This window comes from Mirounga angustirostris, unplaced genomic scaffold (assembly GCF_029215605.1).
Source record: "Mirounga angustirostris isolate CCGP_5_RB_7025 unplaced genomic scaffold, mMirAng1.0.hap1 SCAF_5, whole genome shotgun sequence".
NCBI lineage: Eukaryota > Metazoa > Chordata > Mammalia > Carnivora > Phocidae > Mirounga > Mirounga angustirostris.
The window spans coordinates 90,668,964-90,691,212 of NW_026991713.1; positions in this window are offsets into that span (position 1 = coordinate 90,668,964).

Here is a 22,249-nt window from a genome sequence, read left to right on the forward strand (position 1 = left end):
AGTCATAGCTGGAATTTGCAAGGGCTTGATTTGGACGGTTGTGACCGGCTTCCCCCAGGATGCATCTTTGAAGAGAGTAAGGCAAAAGCCATAGGCTTCTTGTGATATAGCTGTGGAGGTCACATGACGCCACTCTGCCATATTCTATTAGTCCAAAGTGAATTAGAGGTCTGGCTCAGATTCAGGGAGGAAGGGGCTACACAGGAGTGTAAATACTGAGCGGTGTGATTCACTAGAAGGCTATTTTTGAAGACCTAGTTACCACTTGCTCCCTGGCTTGCAATGGTTCCCATCCCTCCCACATGTACTCCTCTACCAGGGCCCCCAGCGTTTCATTCCACTGTGGCATTAGGCTCCATCTTAAAATCCAGGATCTCATTGTCTAAATTATGTCCAGGTATAGATTAGGTTTGTTGGGTACATTACTTGGGTACAGTTCCTTTCAATCTGTATTTCTGAAAGCATGGTGATTTTTTATTAAGTTTTTAATTTTAATTCTCTTATAGTTCACATACAGTGTTACATTAATTTCAGCTGTACAATATAGTAATTCAACAATTCCACATATTACTCAGTGCTCATCATGATAAGTATACCTACTCTTAATTCCCTTCACCTATTTAAACCCCCCCCAACCCCCGCCGCCCCACACCTCCCCTCTGGTAATCATCCGTTTGTTCTCTAGAGTTTAGAGTCTGTTTCTTGGTTTGTCTCTCTTGCTCTTTCTCTTTTTTTCTTTTGCCCTATGAAGGCAGGATAATTTTAGAGTATTTGTACTTCTTACATGGTGACTATCTTTCCTCAGAGCACATTTTCCAAGAAATTAAGGTGAATGATACAGGCTTCTTTTGACCTACCCTTGAAAGTCACAAAGCATCATTTACATTACATTTTCTTGGTCCAAAGCAAGCCACAAATCTACCCCAGATTCGAGGGGAGGGGACTACAAAAGGGTATGAATACTGGGAGTTGGGAATCATTGTGGGGGGGGATATATTTTGTGGCTAGCTAACATGATCTTGTATTTTACATCATAAGTAGTATAGTTATAAGTAGTGTAATTATAAGCAGTATACAGTTGCTATTTTTAAACCCATCCTAAAAAATGTACTTTTGGAAAAATTAAAACATTAAACCATTTACATATAATTATGGGTATATGCTATGTTTTAATATTCCATTTTACTATTTCTTTTCTATTTATTTCACCTATCCTGTATTCCTTTTTCTTTCCTTTCTTGACTTATTTTGTACTGAATACTTTTTACTATTCTGCCTCCTTCCCTCTATTAGCTTGGTTACATTTTACTATTTCTGAGTCATTATTAATGAGTTTGTTGCATCTAAATTTTTGATAATTTTTCTGGCTATATAATTTTTGGATGTTATTTCTTTCAACATTTTGAAGATGTTATTTCTTTCAACACTTTGAAAATGTAACTCCATTATCTTCTGGCTCTTATTATCTCTGTTGGGATATTATGCAAAAGTCAAATTGTTAGTCCTTTGAAGGTAGTCTTATTTCTAAGACTGCTTTTTAGATTTTTCCTTATTTTTTGTTTGTTTTGCTTTTATCAATTTTATTGTTATACCTCTGAGTGTGGTTTTCTTTATATTTATTCTGCTTGCTATTCATAAGACTTCTTAATTTGTGGCTTAATGTCTTTAATTTGTTTTGGAAGATTACCACTAATGTTTCTTCAAATATTTCTCTGCCTCATTGTTTTGATTATAAAAACTAAGACTTATGTCTTGGCCATAGTCTTCTTCTAGGATTAAAAGTATAAAAATGTATTCTACATTGTTGTGGATATATTTCTTAATTAGCATATAGATAATTTTCCTATTATTTTTAATGACTATACAGTATTCACTTGCATAAACATTACTACAATTTACTTAAATAGATCTCTATTGATGAAAATTTATAAACAATATCATACCTCTATTTCTTTGAATGTATTCTTTGCCTTTCTCTCTCTCTCTCTTTCTTTTTACTTTTTGATAACTCATGACCATTCTTTATGATTACGCTTAAATACAAAGCCCTAACAACTCTCAAAAAGATTTACTCTTTCCCTTGTTGCTTTTGTACACTCCTATTTCAGCAGTTATTACAATTGGTTGTGATATTTTGCTTGAGTGTCTATATTTTTCTTCACAATGTGAATGTCTTATGATCAAAGGTCATGCTTGAGTCATTTTTGTCTGCCAGTTGCCTAGTGAGATTTTTGGAACCGTAAACATTCAATAAAGGCTGAATAAATAGATGATTTTTCCCCTTAGAGATCTTCTTCACGCCTTCCTATCCACCTTGCTCTGTTCACTAATCACCTTATGAGTTTCAATACTGATTGCTGAAAAGGCTCACAGGACTCAAATCATTTATACTCAAAGAGCTGTTTTATTACAGGCAAAGAATTCAGTACAACAATATATAAAAAAAGATACATACTTAAAGTGTCTGGAGATTTGATGTCTAGGTTTCTTTGTTTACCCATTGCTGGGTGGAATTAGGCATGCTTTGTCTCTAGGTCTCAAACCACCACCATGGTGTGTGCAAAGAACATTATTACCAAGAAGCTCAAAGACTGCTCTTAATCCAGGTCTCTTGCAGTGAGCTGATCACATAGGACCATAACATTATGTGATCAGACTTAACTGACAAATCTACCTGGTTCCACTAACACCAAGTATGAATAATAAATCCAATTATAATTGTAAACAATGCTGATAGGCTGGTACATCCTGCCCTGAAACAACTCATAGACCCATGGCTACAGAACATCATTTATCTTTAGTTAATATATTAAAAAATATGGACCAAAGATTACTATTATGTATTAGAAAGTTCTGAAAATAAGCATCCCAAAACAGCTGAAATTATTGTTCAATAACTGTTGAGAAGGATAATGTCAGGACACTTCTCAGTTTTCAGAGCACTGAAGATTCTTTTAAACCCTAAACATGGGAAACATTGGTCTTTAATAGGGCTAAACATATTTGATTGTACAGATCTGTGATTCAACAGTCTTACACAATTCAGAGTGCTCACCATAGCACATACCCTCTCCAGTGTCTATCATCCAGCCACCCCATCCCTCCCACCCCCAACCACTCCAGCAACCCTCAGTTTGTTTCCTGAGATTAAGAATTCCTCATATCAGTGAGATCATATGATACATGTCTTTCTCTGATTGATTTATTTCGCTCAGCATAATACCCTCCGGTTCCATCCACGTCGTTGCAAATGGCAAGATTTCATTCCTTTTGATGGCTGCATAATATTCCATTGTGTATATATACCACATCTTCTTTATCCATTCATCTGTCGATGGATGTCTTGGGCTTTTTCCATAGTTTGGCTATTGTGGGCATTGCTGCTATAAACATCGGGGTGCACATACCCCTTCGGATCACTACATTTGTATCTTTGGGGTAAATAGCCAATAGTGCAATTGCTGGGTCCTAGGGCAGCTCTATTTTCAACTTTTCGAGGAACTTCCATACTGTTTTCCAGAGTGGCTGCACCCAGCTTGCATTCCCATCAACAGTGTAGGGGGGTTCCCCTTTCTCCACATCCCCGCCAACATCTATCATTTGCTGACTGGTTAATTTTAGCCATTCTGACTGGTGTGAGGTGGTATCTCATTGAGGTTTTGATTTGGATTTCCCTGATGCCAAGCGATGTTGAGCACTTTTTCATGTGTCTGTTGGCCATTTGGATGTCTTCTTTGGAAAAATGTCTGTTCATGTCTTCTGCCCATCTCTTGATTGGATTATTTGTTCTTTGGGTGTTGAGTTTGATATGTTCTTTATAGATTTTGGATACTAGCCCTTTATCTGATATGTCGAACCACAGACCTGTACCTCTGAAACAAATAATATATTATATGTTAAAAAAAAAAAGAAGAGAGTAGGAAGGGAAAAATGAAGGGGGGGAAATCGGAGGGGGAGATGAACCATGAGAGACTATGGACTCTGAGAAACAAACTAAGGGTTCTAGAGGGGAGGGGGATGGGGGATGGGTTAGCCTGGTGATGGGTATTAAAGAGGGCACGTACTGAATGGAGCACTGGGTGTTATACGCAAACAATGAATCATGGAACATTACACCAAAAACTAATGATGTAATGTATGGTGATTAACATAACATAATAAAATTTTTAAAATGTAAAAAAAAATTTAAAAAAAATAGGGCTAAACATAAGCTTCCCTGCAAATAAATCCAGCCAAACTTTGAAATACATTTTTGGGGAAATAACTACCTATTCTTGAAATCACAGCTAGCCATCGTCCATTCTAAGAGATTAAGTCAGACCAAGAGAAGTTAAAACTTAATTGAACAAACTTCAGGTATTGTTAGTGATGACTCCTTGCAATCCTTACCACCCCTCAGATCTCATTTCAGGTCTTACTTAATTATATAATCTCAAGAATGCAGGGGACCTTAATTTATCTGAAGCTTACTTTCTCTTAATCATGATGTTTGTGCTCATTTTAATACAAATACTAAAAGGCAGGTCTATCTCATTTCCACTGGAAAAAAATTCTTAAGTTTCCTCAAAGCCTCCATATTTTAGTATACTTCTAAACTCAGTTATACCACACATAATTTTTATTCTTTTTGTACATTGGGTCTGGCATATAGTTGGTGTTCAATACATGTTTGCTAAATGAATTAAGGAATGTGCAAGTAGTTGTCATGCCAGATCAAAACCAGATCTTTCCCACTGTTGAATTTTCAACTTTTTCCTCCAAACTGTTAAATAGAGCTAGAAGACGTGATCCAACTGGGCTGATATGACCTTTTCAAATCCACGCTATTAAATCTGGCTGGGTCCTCATTGCTGTTGAACAATCTTTTTAGGCATGTCTTGTTGCCCTCCTAAAACATTCACTTTAGTAATTCCAAGCACTTTAACTCCTCAAAACTCTAGTCCCACCCTGATTTTTTGCTGTAAACCTTTTGAAAAAAAATTGTCACTAGCAGCATTATCAACTTTCTACCTTCTTGGGTGGTTACGTATGGTTATATGTGGTTGGGTGATTATGTACATATCTTATTTTGCCTCCTGATTATAAATTTATTGAGACCAGGATTCATCTTTTACTACTTCCTCCCTCAACTTGCATCATAGCCCATTAAACATATGACAGTGGTTTTCCACTAATTGGAAGTCATGTCTTCTAGTTATTGTGGCATAAAAAAACACCACAATATTTGTGAAAAATCTTATTACCTGTGAGTCAGGAATTTGGTCACAATCACAGTCAATGTGATTTATCACTGCTCCATGATAGCTGGGGGTCTTACCTGAGAAGACTGAGAGGATGGAGACTGGGGTCATTGGAAGACTCATTTACTTACATGTTTGATGTATGGTGTAGGAGGATCAAACGCAAATACTGCCAACTGGTGCACTTACACATGGCATCTCCATTTGGCCTGGCTTTCTCATAGCATGGTGGACTCAAAACTGTCCTCTGTTCAAGAGGTGATTTGAAACTCTGAGTGTGAGTATTCCAGTGAGCAAGATGGAAGCTGCATTTCCTTTTATCTTAACCTCTATCTTAGTATTCGTATATGTTACACTCTATTAGTTGAAACAGTCATAAATCTCCCCTATACTCAAAGGGAGAAGGACCATAGACCCCAAATTTCAATGAGAGAAGTAAAGAACATTTACATCACTCCAAAAATTCCCGCCCTTTGCCAATTTGTAGTTAAACCCTCTCCCCACCTTGTAACTATCCCTATAATTTTGCCTTTTCCAGATTGTCTTATAAATGCCTTTTGTCCTTTATCATAAACCTCGATCTGCCCCAGATTCTTTCACTGATGCATTTTCTCTTTACTCACTCTCCTGTCCTTTTCTTATTCCAAACATATTCCTGTATCTTACTTACATATTATTCACTCATCTTTAACGTCTTGCGTTCTGGCTTCTTTCCCCTGAAATTTCACTAAAGGCTATAAATGTATCCTAATTACCAAACCCCACACAGTCTTTCAAAGTTCTGTGTCCTGTAACATTTCTGCATCATTTTATACTAATACCATATGTATACCTATATAATTGATCTAATTAACCAGGAACATTCTAAACAAGCTATACTTTTTTCGCCCCTGCTCTTATACTCAAGATCATCTTTTTATCAAAAATGATTTTCCATTATCTCCACCTTTGAAATTATTTTTATCCTTTAAGGAGTGACCCCAAATGCCTCTTCCTCCATAGAGTCTTTCACAGTCTCTCTCCCCTTTCTGACTTCCTTTAGAATTTAATTTTTTGTCACTTATTGAGAATAATATTAGGCATATGTTAGAATCCTTTTGATTCTGTCACTGTATGACCTTGAACAAGATATTTAATTTATCTGAGCCTCAGTTTCTCTCATCACACAAATGTTAATTTAAGCAATGTTACAAACTTATACAAGTTTGTTGTAGCAAATATCATTTAAAAATTTACCCTATGTAAGTAAAATTTCCGACTCTTTCCCAATTCTGCTTAAGAGTTTGCTTCAGACCCTTAAAGATATTTCTATATCCATTTTTATTAAGAATAGAAAAAATATTTCTATATTCATGTAATACATACATGCAAACATGTTATATGCATGCATATGCATTCACACATTTCCCCTAGAATAATGAATTCTTACTATATAACAACTTCTGTGACTTGTTTTTTTAAAGATTTTATTTATTTGACAGAGAGAGACACAGCAAAAGAGGGAACACAAGCAGGGGGAGTGGGAGAGGGAGAAGCAGACTCCCCGCCGAGCAGGGAGCCCTATGCGGGACTTGATCCCCGGACTCTGGGATCATGACCTGAGCCGAAGGCAGACGCTTAACGACTGAGTCACCCAGGCGCCCCTGTGACTTTTTATAAGTAATATATTTATATACATCTTCCCTCATTTTAAGTAGTTTTTATTTATATTCAATTATTCAATTATATTCAAATTATACTTTGAATTTTAAATAATTCATGCACTTAATTTTTTGGTGTATGGTTCTATGAGTCTCTCTTTTTTTTTTAAAGACTTTATTTATTTATTTGACAGACAGAGAGAGATAGCAAGAGAGGGAACACAAGCAGGGGCAGAGGGAGAACAGGTTTCCCACGGAGCAGGGAGCCCGATGCGATGCGGGGCTCGATTCCAGGACTCTGGGGTTATGACCTGAGCTGAAGGCAGACACTTAATGACTGACCCACCAGGCACCCCTAGTTTTATGAGTCTTAACACATATGTTAATTTGTAGAACCAACATCATATTTAGAATAGAGAACATTTACATCACTCCAAAAATGCCCTCCCTTTGCCCATTTATAGGTAAATCCTCCTCCCCACCTTGTAACTATCCCTATAATTTTGCCTTTCCCAGACTGTCTTATAAGTGGAATCATGCAGACATTTTGAGACTGGATTCTTTTACTCAGCATGATTGTGTCCACATAGGAAATCTTAAGGAATCTACTAAACAGCTTCTAGAACTAACATGTGAATTTAGCAAAATTACAGGATACAAGTTCAATATAAAAATTATATTTTATGTACTAGCAACAGACAATTGGAAAATGAAATAAAAATACAATTTATAATAGTTCTTTTAAAAAAATGAAGTACTTAGGTATAAATCTAAGATCCTTGCCAACACTTTAAACTTGGGTTTTTTCTTTCTTGCTGTTGATTGTCTTTTTCCTTGCAAATTGTTGAGATTTTTCTCAGTTTTTCATATGTCAAGTGATTTGGATTGTATCACTGACATTGCATCATATGAGTGTTATGTTATGAGAATCTATATCTTGTTTGAATACTATGGAGAATGTAGCATTTTTGCTTGTTTTTTGTTTGTTTTTATAGAGGTGGGGAGGGGCAGGGGGAGAGGGAGAGAGAGAATCTTAAGCAGGTTTCATGCCCAGCACAGAGCCTGACGTGGGACTTGATCTCATGACCCTGAGATCATGATCTGAGTTGAAATCAAGAGTTGGATGCCTAACAGACTGAACCACCCAGACACCCCTTTGCCTGTTTGTTTTGGTAGGTATATTATATACTGCTACATAACAAACTACCCCAAACCCAGCAGCTTAAAACAGGACAACATTTATTATTACACAATTTCTGGGTATCAGAGATCTGGGAGTGACTTAGTTGAGTAGATCTGGTTTAGGGGCTGTCATGAAGCTTCAAACAAAGTGTTAGTCTGGTCCATAGTCATTGGAGGCTTGATTGGGTCTTGAGGATCCACTTCCAAGATCATTTATGTAGATGTTGACAGGAAATTTCAGTTCTTTGTCACTCCATAGGGTTGCTCATGACGTAAGCTTCCCTCAGATAGAAGGATCCAAGACAGAGTGAACCCAAGATTAAAACCAAGTGTTTATAACCTCAAAAGAGGCAAATGATCACTTCTGCCATATTCTGTTGGTCACACAGACTAATTTTGTATAGCATGGGATTGAGCAACACAAGGGTGTGAATACCAGGATGTGGGATCATTGGGGTCATCTCGGAAGCTGGCTACCACGTTCATTAGGCATTCAATCCAATTATGTTTAGGCTGCAGGTGCCTACTTGCTTTCTGGGGCCTGTGTTTCTAATTCAGCTCATTTTTTGCAATGCTATACAAGTCTGTCCACATATGTTCACCACTCAATGGGCAAACTGGATCCTGGGTGGTAGTCTACCTGATAGTTCAGTTCTCAAGCTTTGGTGTACTATTTTGGATCATTTCATATATCAAGGGCAAGCCCAGGATTTCATCATCATTATGTGGGATCCTTTTTTGAGCCTCCTCTTCTCAATCTCCCAACACTCTCTGGCACCCAAAGATAGCTCTTTCTGGTCCTTTGGCTAGAAAGCAGAGTATTTGATCTCTCCACCCAATGACACACTTCTTGCAGTTTGGTCCACCATTATATCTAAAAAGTAGGAAGATATAAATAGAGGAAAAAACAGTGGGGTTTTCCCCTACATGCTACAGATTGCCGTTCTTCTTGTCAGAGAGAAAGAATTCTCCTGAGTTTTAGGTGCCTGACTGGCCACTGCTGCTGTCTCTGTCTAGCCACTACCCAGCTGGTTTGAGACTGTGGATTTCTTGAGATCTTCAATAGGATGAGAAAGAAAGATGGGAAGAAGGGAGGAAGGGAGGGAGGGAGGGAGGGAGGAAGGAGGAAGGGAGGGAGTAAGGGAGGGAGGGAAGGAAGGAAGGAAACCAGAGGATCCTCCCCATTTTTTCTGTACTATAGAGGGCCCCATTTCTCACTCCTGAGACCAGAAAGAGAGAGATTCTCTTGGAGTTCTTGCTCTCTGTGCTGGATCCACAGCTCCGGGATTTGGGTTGCTTTTCAGTCCAGGCTGGGAGATGAGGAAGAAAACAAACAAACCCCGGAAATTCACCACCAGATTGTTCATAATTCAAGTTCTTGTTTCTCAATCTTCCTGCTACCATTCACTGTTCAGAGTCTTCAGATAACTTCTCTATGCATTTTGTCTAGATTTTTAGTTGCATTCAGTCTAGGCTCGCCAGATAAAATACAAGACATCCTGCATAACTTTTTAGTATAAGTTTATCAAATATTATACTAAAAAATTTGTTTATCTGAAAATCAAATGTAAATGAATATTCTATATTTTGATTCTTAAATCTGGCAGTCCTAACTCAGTAGGAGATAGGGTGGACGGGGCTTACACCATTCTACCCAAAAAGGGACTTCACCTCCTTATTTTTTAACAGCTTCCTACCGTTCTCTTGAATGGAGGAACATAATGTATTTAGCTACTCCACTGTATATGGATATTTAGGCAGTTTTTAGTTTTCTTTTCTTTTAAATAATGCCACAGTGACATTTATTGATATTTATTTTTACATACTTTGAGTCTCAGTTTCTTTATCTATGCCAAATAGGGAAGTGCAACTGCCTATCTCAAAGGGCTGTTGTCAGAATCAAATGATATAATGAGTGTGAATATGCTTAGTAAGCTGTTAAAGATTATGGAAATAATTTCTCAGCACTTGCCTTGTACTGAGTTGCAATTGACTATAAGCATACATGTTTAGCTTCCTTATCTGATTAAAAAATTACCTTGAGTGGATAGATTTTGTCTTACAGTGCTTTGTAATCACCTCCATCAAGTTCTAGCACAGTTCTTTGTTCTTAAAATGACTAAATAAATAATAGTTGGATTAAGATAATGGAATTTGCCTATATCTTTTAACATTCTTTCCCTCCTCTTTTAGATGTAGCTCATTAATTATGTTTATCTTAGTTCTCTTTCTCAATTCACCTGTTTTTTAAAAGTAATTTCCTAAAGTCATTGATTGTCAAGTTTTTACATGTATTTTTGCCAAGTTTCCTGATGACTTAGATGATCAGTAGGCCCAGCAACCCCAATCTAATACACTGTCCCAATCATGTAGGCTTTTGCTTTTTTTTTTTTTACCACGTTTTTTACCACAGATTGGGAGATCATCTGACCTTGCATCAACCCAGGTATGGAATTCACTCCTCCAGGATTCTTGTGGTTGCAAGTGACAGAACACTCAAATTGCTTTAAGCTGTGAAAGTGGATACACATGGCTAAAAAATCTTGATCTGATGGCTCAAATGATGTCACATTGCTCTGCCCTCCTAGATAAAAGCCTCATGCCTTGGGGTCCCCCTGACACTTTTCCTTCCAGATTGTAAAATGGCTGCAGCAGTTCTAGATATTTCATCTTCAAATTATGTATTCTTTCTAGGAGAAAAAATTCTCTTTAAGTGGCTTTTGAAGGAGAGAGAGGAAATTTCTTCATCTCAGAAGTTCCAGCATATCTTATTGGCTCTGATTCCTAATCAGATCACTATGGCCAGGGGCATGGGACAATCCGATTAGCTTAAGGCTGATTGGCTTTTAGTCACATCAGCCCTTGGTTTGAGAGGGTCTAATTCTTGCAAACTCTGGGTGAGAATGAGAAAATGATTTTATGGAGAAAATTCAGAACACTTTTAGGAAATGGAAAGGATGCTGGAGAGCCAAACAATGCCAGATATTTTCTATAGGAAACATCTATGTATGTTTCAGTTCCATTTCATATCTACTGGAAGCACCTTATTTTTTTCTTATCTTGAACTTTATTTCTCTGCATCAGTACGAGACCTGCTTGATAGAAGCCTACTCAATGGTGGTTCTGTTTAATGAAAATGTTTTTCTAAGAGTCAAGTAATTTCCTTTCAGAGACAGGTGAGTTGTAATTAATCATTTAAAAAAAGAAACAAATCTCTAACAATCTCCATTGAAAATCTCTTGCCATTACACACTTTTGCTTTAATACAAAGTGAAAATACTAACTTCCTTATCCAAAGGCAGGTTTAACATATGGTTGCAGGTGGGTTCTCACTTTTAAATTGAATTTAATTGAAATGATTTGCCTGGGCAACAATTATCTTAAACTGAATAGGAAGAGGATAACACTTTTCCTTAAAATGCAGAATCAATTGGGCAACTGAAAGCAGCTGCCACAGATGGGGGCAGACCAAAAAAAAAAAAAAAAAAATCCTAGACTTGAGAAAGGCCAATAGCCAGGAAGAAGCGACTATGTTCTCACTCCTTGGTTCTCTTGCCAATGTCTTTAAAAAGTAATTAAAAGCAAACAAACAAACAGCAGCAACAGCAGGGATTTACAGACCAGAGAAAGCATAACCTATTCCACTTTCTAAGCAGTTTTCTTCTTCCTAAGCAAAGGGAGAGTGAGCTACTGATAGCAAAAGTGATGCAAATTAAGGGCATGGGGGTTTTAATGCCAATCTCATTTTTTTCCCCTCACCCCATTTTTGTTGTTCACTAGATCATCTAAGGTGACAGCCCAACTCCCTCTATTTATAAGCAGAAAAATGTCTTTTGATCTGGCAAAGAACAGGCAAGTATGGGTAAGTCAGCCCACCTTAGAGTGTGTTTGCAGAACCATACAGGACAGTGGCCCTTTTTTCCCAGTAGAATGTAGGCTAAATGCTTCCAGGTTATTGTTCTGTGGTTACTGAGCAACCATGTAGTCTTTGCCAGTCCCCTCCCCCACAAATTAATCTCCCTGCATAATATCCAGTGATCCAACCATCTGGTCCCCCTGTTCCTCTCTCTTGTCTGTTCCATCTTCTTAGTGCCTCACTCTCCTCAGCAGTCATGTTCTCTCAGTGCTCACCTCTCATGCATGGTCTCACTCCCCATCTTCTCATTCTGTCACTTCAGTTCACCCTCCTATGATCCCTCTAGGACTTTCTCTTTCCCTCACTGCTCCTCTTCTTGCCATCGTAATCATCTGAACTTTGGCAAAGGGAACAAATGCTCTGAAAAACATCAATGATTCTGATAGAAATAGCTGGTTCCTCTGAGCCAGGAATGAGTGTGAGGAATTGTGAATGGTACTTGTTATGAAAGAAGCACCTAGAAGGGAAGAGTTCAAAAGGATTGTCTTCAGTTTTTCCTGGACTGCTCTCATTCCTTTCACCTCTCTAGTTCACCAAAATCGTAGCTAAGGCATGTGCTAAAACTCCCTCTGAAGTGGAAAACTTTCAGTGAGTATTGATATTAATCTTGTAGTTTCCATCTCTAATGTGGGGGTTTTAAAGGATCTATTGAAATGAAAAGGTAAATTAACCCAAACATCAAATTGGTTGGCGCCATTTGTAGTATTTTGTTGCTTATCAGATAATTAGGTCTACTTCTTGATCTGTAGTCCCTGGTTACCCTTTCCATTTCTCTTTGCTCCCCTCTCCATCAAAATTTTATAGACTGTCTTAATCAGGGTCCCAGTAGAAAACAGATGATACCCTCAATGTTGGAACACTGGTGGAGGGTTTAGTAAAAGGACTATTTACAAAGGTGTAGGAGGGACTAGGAGAACCACATGGATGTGCAGGGACTGCGGCCTCCCTTACCAGCCCCAGGCCTGTGGGAAATTTGAGAGAGTGTCATGAAGAGAGGACACCTCTGATAGGCATTGGGACCTTAGTGATCTTTGGTTGAGAGATACAGCTTGCTCCCCACTCTCCTTTCCTCTCCTGATCTCCCACCAGGTCTCCCCACTGGCTGAACCCAACCAGAATGCGGAGGATAAAGGAACGTGCGAATGCAATCCAAAGAAATTAGTTTCTCAGGGCAGAGATGAGTTTGGAGAAGGGTGGAGAGGTGATCTGGAGGGACACACGGAAGAGATGTGACACACAGGCACATCCTTCGTGAAAGGAAAGCAATCTGGAAATATGGAAAATGAGCGCAGAAGGGTTACATAAATTTATCAGGATAACATTTTATGAGTTAAGAGCCAATCTGAGATAAAAATATAAGATTCTTTGGTCTTGGTCATTGATTTAAATTTTTTAACTTTCGATCTGTGTGATTAAAAAAAAATTTTTTTTTTAATCTGTGTAAGTTTTGCAAGCATATCCATGCCAGCAGGTACCCAAAGCTTTAACGTATGTGGCAATATTTTAGGTTCGTCTAAGGATGCTACATTAGGGGGAAAAGCTTGTGCATACTCACACTTAGATGTTTCAGATCTTGGCACTGAATAATTTTAATAAGTGAATCCAAGTACTTCTGTTTTATGAAGAGATGCATTAGAGGACATCTGTTGATTTTAGGCCTCTTTTCCCCCTTTGTTTGAAAATAATTCCTTGAATTTTCAGTGAGGACTCACCCTTCTTCTCTTAGCCCTTGTGGAGGGTGGACATGTGATTTGGTTTTGCCAAAGAATCCACTCAATCCTCCTGACCACAGGGATGTGATCCAGGATGAGCCCCTGAAACAAGGTAAGCCAGTCAGAGTAGAACCCAGAACACTTTTTCTTCAAACTCCCCTTGAACTCTGGAGAGTGAAGGACAGGAGTGGCTGACAATCATTTCTGCCACCAAGTGGACACTGACAATGAAAGCTACGTGAAGGAGAGCAGAACTCAGGTGTGGAGAGAGAACAGACTCCAGTGACAGTTTGAGCCCTTGGATTAGTCTGTGCCAGAAGCCAGCCCTATGCCTGTTACATAAGCTAATAATTCCCTTTGTACTTAAGCTGGTTTGAGTTAGATCCTCTGTCACTTGGAAGTGAAAAGCTCTTAAATGGATACAAATGTATTCCAGTCTAATTATCTGTATAAGACTTTTCCTTAAAGGCAAAACTATAGTCCCACTAACTTCCATTACGAAGTTAGAAAGTTCTGTCTAAAAAAAAGTGTTTCCAGACTGTTGGGAATGAGATCAGCAACACCATAGCATAGGACCTTATAGTCAGTCAGCAAGCATGGTGTGTTTTCCCCTTAGTTCTATGCTTGCAGTTTGATTTGATTCTCATTTTTTTTTTTTTTTAGTCTGAAAACTTACAGTGATTAACAGTGGAGCTCTGTTCATAGATCCTGCCATGCACATATGCACCGAGTACATTAGCACCCAGAGCATCACATAATGTAGAGCAAATTTGTTCCTCACCTCATTGATCCTGTATGCTCAGCCTCTGGTATAGTTTATATGAATGAAAGTTGTTTGTTTTCATACCCACATTTAGTGAGACGGAACTTGGCTACTTTGTAGCTCAAAAGCAGGAGAAGGAAGAAGAGTAAAGCTGTGAGAGTAAGTCTCAGAGCCATTCGGCTTCCTTAGACAATAGCAAGAGTAGTGGTTAAATGTTGGACCTGAATGTCTGCTTCTCAGTATTCTGATCTGGGAAGAGGGATGAGACGTGAGGCTCAGCAGAGTTTCCAGGCCTGGATTGAGCATGGGAGAAGGTCCTCAGCTCTACAGTTCCACAGGGGAAGGTACGTGAGGTGTGTTGGGAAGGCTGTAGCCACTGTTTCTGTTTTGTTTTGTTTTCTGCCTCACTCGGGCTGCTCTGCTCCCATCAGCAACCTTGGGGCCCTGTTCTTGGGGATGGATGTGTATGTACTCAGTGCGGGTAGAGGGGCACGATTCCTTTTTTCATCAAAGCACAGAAGGTGGAAGCGTGAGTTATGTCCTGTCTTCATCTACAACAGCACAACAATTTGGCTCTAGAATCAGAGAGACTAGGTTCAAATTCGAGCTCCATCTTTACAAGCTATATGGCTTTCGTAAGATGAAAACAATAATGGAACCTACTTCACAGGTTGATATGATAATTAATTGAGATAATTTAATACAGTACCTGGCACATTGTAAGTCTTCAGTAAATGCTAGCTTAAGAGGGAGACTGGGATACACCATATAAGATTTTTTTTAAATATTTTTTAAATATTTTTTAAATAAAAAAATCTTTCCATAAACAACTTCCCTTAACTTCCATTTGCCCACGAGCCTCCCAGCAGCTACTTAGAGAGCTCCAAGTTTCCTTGTCACACAGTGGAAAAATGACTGTAGATCACATTGCATTTTGAATCATCTAAGAACTGTGTAGCAAGCTCAGGATCTGAAATTAACTTTGCCTTTATATTGTTCATGCTAGTTGCTCTTCAAGTACAATTATAATCAGAGCTAGCACTAAAAATAGTACCAATTCTCATTTTTTCTCTGTGTTATCTGCTGCCATAGTGTTTCCCAGGCATGTTTATTTACTTGATTCGCCACAGTGAATCTTTTTTATTAGCCTGACAGCAATAGTTGGATGCCACAGCAACGCCCAGTGCAGCTGGTAAAATCTTTATTACTGCTGAGGCCCGTGAGGCCCACGTCTCTGTGTCCCCTTGAGGAGCTCAGTGCACGTGTTTGTCATGGCAAGAGCGGACTGAGCAATTTTGCTGTGGAAAAAAAAGAAGAGAGGACCAGAGTAGAACCTTACCTTTGACAGTTTCCCAGTTCTTTTCCCTCTGGGCAGGATGACGAAGTAGCCTTCAGATTTTCCCTTATTCCCTTTCTGTGGCCCTCTGCACCTTGTGTGTCCGTGTGAACTCAGTGCGAGGTGGGGAGGCCAGGCCGACAGCCCCCAGCACACCGGGCCCCCCTCCAATGTCCCCCATTCACAACTCAGCCGTAAGTGAGGGGAGTGACTTGAGAACTCCGCTGATCGTCTTTTTGATTATTGCACGTCAAGATATTGACCCGTCAGGTAAATGAAAACTACTGTAACCCTGGAAGCCTTTCACCCTGGGGTATTTACCACCCCCGGCATGTCCCTAACTTGGACTTGCGGGCCCACTCAGGGGGTCATTAGGTGAGCTCCAACTGCTGTTAATTCTGTAATTATTCAGTTCTTTCCCTCTCTAACACCCTTCCTCCATTAAATAATAGTAATAATAATAATAATTCATCCAACCCTGAGAAGAAGCAACAGGCAGTCTGAGGACACAGCTGTGTAATCTGTGAACTCCAAATATTGGCTGTGACGCAGGGCGGTTTGCCGCCGAAGCAGTGAGTGAAGCAGCATCTGAAACACGCTCAGAGGGAGTGTGGGAGGCGGAGGGAGAGGGAATATATGAAGGTGGGAAGGAAGGGATAGAAAGTGAACGAATTCAAAACAGGAATGGAAGCAAAAAAAAAAAAAAAAAAGCCAACTCAATCAAACCAAGCAATTTTATATTCCAGTTCCTTCACTCTGGGGAGAGAACCGTGTGCAGAAAGGGGCCTTGCTTCTAGAGGAAGTGCGAGAGGCAGAGAGAGGTTCTAGCCCGGGTGCTGCCAGTCACTAGCCGTGGGATCTCTAGCCAGGCTGCGGGCTGTTCTTACCACATGTGTAAAATGGAGGATGCTTGCAGCTGCCCAAGCCGTCAACAGGGGCTGAGGAGAGGTTGCAGTCACATGAGAACGTATAAAACCACTTTAAAAATGGAAAAGGCTACTAGCAAATGTAACATATTATCAGTTCCTTTTCAGAGCGCGTATCCAACATGCCTCGGGCCTCTCTGTTTCTTTCATTCCTCAGAAAACATATGCTTACTTTAAGGCATCTGAGGCTGTGCTCAGAATCTTTTCATTGTCAAGTCACATGCCATTTTATTCTTAGCAAAGAAGTGAAGGCAGGGACCCTGTTCTGCCACCAATTCACAGAGATGAAAACTGTAGAGGGCAGTTGGTCACTTCTTGCCTCCAGCCAGGCTTTTCCACTAGAGATTACCATCCAGTTGGCAGTCTCTCCAGGTGGGACATGTAAGGTGGTCATCACTTCCTGCCATGTTATTGGGTGGGGATGGGAGTCAGTGATAGAAGGACACGGCCAATGTGCTGTGGAGCTCTGTAGAGGCCTCCGTGTGGTTTAGATTGGAGCAGTAATTAAAACCATCTCTTGCAGTTCGAGGAGAAGGTGGGAATTCTCAGTGTCCATTCCACCCAGTTTTAGCCTATGTTGCTGCCAGATGTTTGGGAAATCCACCATTTTCACCCTGGAGCATGATAAGGCTCTGGGGCTAAAGTTCCACATAGATCTTATTTGAACTGAGGATCTGAGCAGGGATTTTCATAATGTTCCTTGGTCTGATTACTTAGGAAGATTTTTGGAACCCCTGTAACTCCCTGGGGGTTTCTGTTCTTCATGGCATGCTGGACAGAGAAATATAGCACTTTCGACATGATCTTTCTTCACCAATCATGGTAAGAGAATGGAATGTGCATCATAATCATTCAAAAGTTAATGACGGACTTTCTTCATTGTTTTATTTATTTTTATTTATTTATTTTTATTTTTATTTTTTTAAAGATTTTATTTATTTATTTGAGAGAGAGAGACTGAGAGAGAGCACATGAGAGGGGGGAGGGTCAGAGAGAGAAGCAGACTCCCTGCCGAGCAGGGAGCCCGACGCGGGACTCGATCCCGGGACTCCAGGATCATGACCCGAGCCGAAGGCAGTCGCCCAACCAACTGAGCCACCCAGGCGCCCCATATTTTTATTTATTTTTTAAAGATTTTTATTTAGGGGCACCTGGGTGGCTCAGTCATTAAGCGTCTGCCTTTGGCTCAGGTCATGATCCCAGGGTCCTGGGATCAAGCCCCGCATCGGGCTCCCTGCTCTGCGGGGAGTCTGCTTCTCCCTCTCCCACTCCCCCTGCTTGTGTTCCCTCTCTCACTGTCTCTCTCTGTGTCAAATAAATAAATAAAATCTTAAAAAAAAAAGCCAACTCAATCAAACCAAGCAATTGCTTCCTTTCAAGGAAATGGTTCTAATTTTGATGAGTGTGGTGAAAGGGAGAGTTTTAGTTTGGGGATTTTAGTTTGATTTTGCTTTTTAACTTGAATAAATATTTTACATCTATAGTGTGTTCTCTTTAGGATTTTATTTATTTATTTATTTATTTATTTATTTATTTATTTATTTATTTATTATTTTAAGTATAAGTAGAGCCCAACATGGGGCCTGAACCCACAACCCTGAGACTGAGACCTCAGCCGAGACCAAGAGTCAAACACTTAGCCAACTGAGCCACCCAGAAGCCTCTTGGATTGGATTACTAAAACTAAAACCTATACAAGTTTTTATTCAATTTCAAGAAATTTCTTGTTTTAAAAAAAAAAGAAATTTCTTGCAAACTTTAAGCATGGAGTGAGATTAAGAGGCCATTTCCATTTTTACATTTTTATAATTCAGCCCCTCTTCTTTTTCTGTTTCACAAGAAATTGGAATAAATTGCTTTGTTTCTTTAGACCAATAACTTTTGTGGAAAACTCAATTCTTTGGTCTCTGAAAATGGAGAAAGAGAGTATAATCCAAACCAGAGGTTTTGATTTTATCCAAAGGGGAATATTCACTATCAATTTGTAGGGCACAACCTGAAATTGTCTACTAAAAGACACCAATTTCCTTAGACTTAAAGTCACTCAAATGCCTTGTTCATATTTTTTAGAGAACCAAGAAGTGACCCAGGCACAATGACATCTGGCAGTGGGGACACTTAACTTTTTGATTCATCCTTTGCAAAAATTATCATGACATTGTAGAGTTCTAGAACCCTCATTTGATGGACATTTACTAAGATCATTTCCCCTTCTCAGTAACAAAACTGAATCAAATCCTGAATGAAATAGGTGGAATTTAGCCATGTGACTGTGTGAGCTCTTACTGAAAACAAGATGCCCTCAGGAGTCGTTCAGCACATTCACCTTTCCCTGTACAAATATAATAGAAAATGATGTTGTTACCCGCAGTCTTTTTTTGGGGTCCTGAATTATGGTAATTATGTAAGATTCCAGCTCTTCTGACAAACTTCAACTTGAAATTAGGATATTATAGTAATTTGTAGAGGAGTATAGATTTTTGGTATCACAGGGAACAAGGTTATATAATGGCCAAAGATGCCCTGGCAGGCAGTGGGGATAAGAACTTGCACTTGGTGCCACCGACCACCAAACACCCAGTTTCCTGAGTAATCAATTATAGATGTCATCACTTTCTTCCTCCTACCACCACCACCAAGGCTGGTCCTGGCAGTATGGAGTTGGTGTCCATGTGATACGAGTATGGGGCAGTAGGAACAGGGAGAGCTTTCATCAGTGAAAATATTATCGGCAGAGACTTGCTTATATCTGATGTTAGTGCTGATCGGTGCAGTAGGTGGAACTGTGAAGAAATTCAAGAGACCAGCTTTCCTGATCCCACTGTAAAATAAGATTATCTTTCTGGGCAGCAGCTTCCTTCTGGCCCCAAAACTGTAAAGGAGCAGACAGGGGCCAGTAACCCTCCGAGGAACCCATAGGAGCCAACCTTGGACTTCTCTCCAGCCTAAGGTGGGAATGGGACCTGCATTAATTGAGATTTCTGTAGCAGCAAGGAACCAGAATCAACTAAAGTGGTTTATGTGGAAAGAGGACTTATTGAATGAGTATTAGAATATGTCACAGAGTCTAATGAAGAGTTGAACAACCCCTTTTCAGGAAGGGTGGGTCTCAGAGTAGTGATAGCCTTCCATCCAGAGACCCACTGTTAAGCAGACTCAGTTCGCAAAGATTTCCAGTCTCTGGGTCTCTCTTCCATATTTCATATTCACCACGGAGAGACTGATTGCCCAAACTGTGCTAGGTAGGGACAAAGTCAAGTAACAAAAAGATGGCTGCCAGAAATCACTCCTGTGGAGAGCTCAAGCAGTTCTGTGAGAAGTTAAGAAATAAGCTTATGCTATTTATCTATTGACATCATTACTCTGTAACAAACCTGGGGAATCAAGATAGCAGCCCTTAAAAATGGAAAAAAAAAACTCATCATTTTCTGAGACATTAAAGTTGGCTTCAGATCTTTAGGGAATCTCCACTATTTCCACAAAATAATGGACCATCAAATCCCTCACTACTAGCGTATCAATTATGTATTGCTGCATAACAAATCACACTAAAACTTAGTGGCTTAAAACAATATTTTTATTTGCTCATCATTTTGTGGGTCAGTAGTTTGGGAGGAGCTTAGCTGGGCAGTTCTTCTACTGGTATCATCTAGAGTCACTCATGTGGCTTGGTTATCTAGAGGTTTGAATGGGGCTGGATAGCCCAAAGTGGCTTCACTCACTTACCTGCCATTTGGTGTTGGCTTTCAGCTGGGCCCCTTTCCCCATGGCCCTTTATCCTCAAACAGGAGAGCCAGGCTTCCTCACATGGCATCACTGTGTTCCAAGAAGCCTCTTTCACTATGTCGCATCTCTGCATTCTCCTGTTGAAAGCAAGTCACAAGGTCGGCTGAGACTGAAGGGCAGGGGAAATAGACTGTATTTCTTTCTATAGGAAGAATGGCAAAGTCATGAGCATACAGGGATGAGAGGTTATTGTAGCCATCTTTGCAAATAATCTACCATGCTTGGGACCTACCTGCATTAAAACAAAACCAAAAAACATCCAAGCATTTATAACCAATATCCAGGCATGGGTAAAGTTGAATGACATGGTATTATAAAGTTCCTGTGAGAAATTAGTAGCTAAAAAAAATAACCCTTAAAATCTGTAATTCACATGGTAGTTGTGAATAATACATATCCAAAAGCATACTGGATTGAGACAAAGGGAGATTAGATTATAGATCCAGTCTTGTCACCAACTTCCTCTGTGAATTTTACAAAACTCTTAACCCCCAAGCCTCAGTTTCCCCATGGTTCGAATAAGAAAATGTATAAGCCACACAAATTTCATGAGAAAGAGCTCTGTGAGCTGTAAAAATGCTATATAAGTGAAAAGTCATTAAAAAGAAATCAAATCATGAAATCTTGTCTTTCTCCTCTCCTCTAGATATGTGGTTTAAAACAAGGAATGATGTCAGGCTTATGTTGCTACAAAAGATATGTTTTTACAAAAATTTTCTTTCATTTAAATGATTTTTGATGATTTGCCAGTGAATGTAGTGCAATCTATGTCTTTCTAAGTGCACAAAAATGTGTGAAATTAAAACACCCAAGAAGAGAATAATTGGACGTATCCATTTGGGGAAAAAGGAAGTCGTGTGGTAAAGAAAATGAGCTTAAAAGCATAAGAGAGACAGTGTCTTTTAGACTGTGTAAGAATAACTAGGTGAGATTCCTCTGTGTGGACAGTTTTAAGAGAAAATGATTTGAAATGGTAGTATGTGTGCCAAGCTAGGTATGAGAGCTGAAAACACAGTTAACTTTGAAGAAGTAAAAGCAAAAACTTCTCTACAATGCAACAACTAATTTCCTTAGGGAATGAGTCATGATGAATATAAAAACACCAGGTTTTAGTGTTTCTAGAGAAAAGGGTGGTACGGGAAAGATCAGTGAGCACTTGGAAGAGCCTTGCGAGGTCATTTCATCAAGTATGGGAGAATGTGAATATATTCTCCAGTGTTTCATAACCTCCATTTGTCCCTTATTGCATCTGTAATGCACTTCACCACACACCCTTTTCCACCTGACCCCAGCACACTTTCATGTATCCTTGGCAGCCAGCGTTTTGCATAAAACACACTGACCATCCATTTGTGCTGTTTTCTCAGTGTCTATGCACACCCAGAAATGGGGGGGGGGGGTTATCACTCTCTAGGGCAATCTTCAATCATTGGGCATAGGAATTGGTGGAAAAGGAATGCTTCAGCCTTCCTGCATTCTAGTGCAGCATTGACAAACTTTGACCAAATCCAACCCATCTGTTTTTTATAAATAAAGCTTTATTGGAATATAGCCATGCCCATTCATTTACATATTGTCTATGGCTATTTTTATGCTGCAGTGGCAGAGATGAGTAGTTATGACAGGTACTGCATGGCCTACAAAGAGAAAAATGTTTAATATCTGACCCTTTACAGAAAATATTAGCCAACCTCTGCTCTAGTGGGACAATGCTGAGGCACATTATACATGGGTTCTCAGTGTGTCCC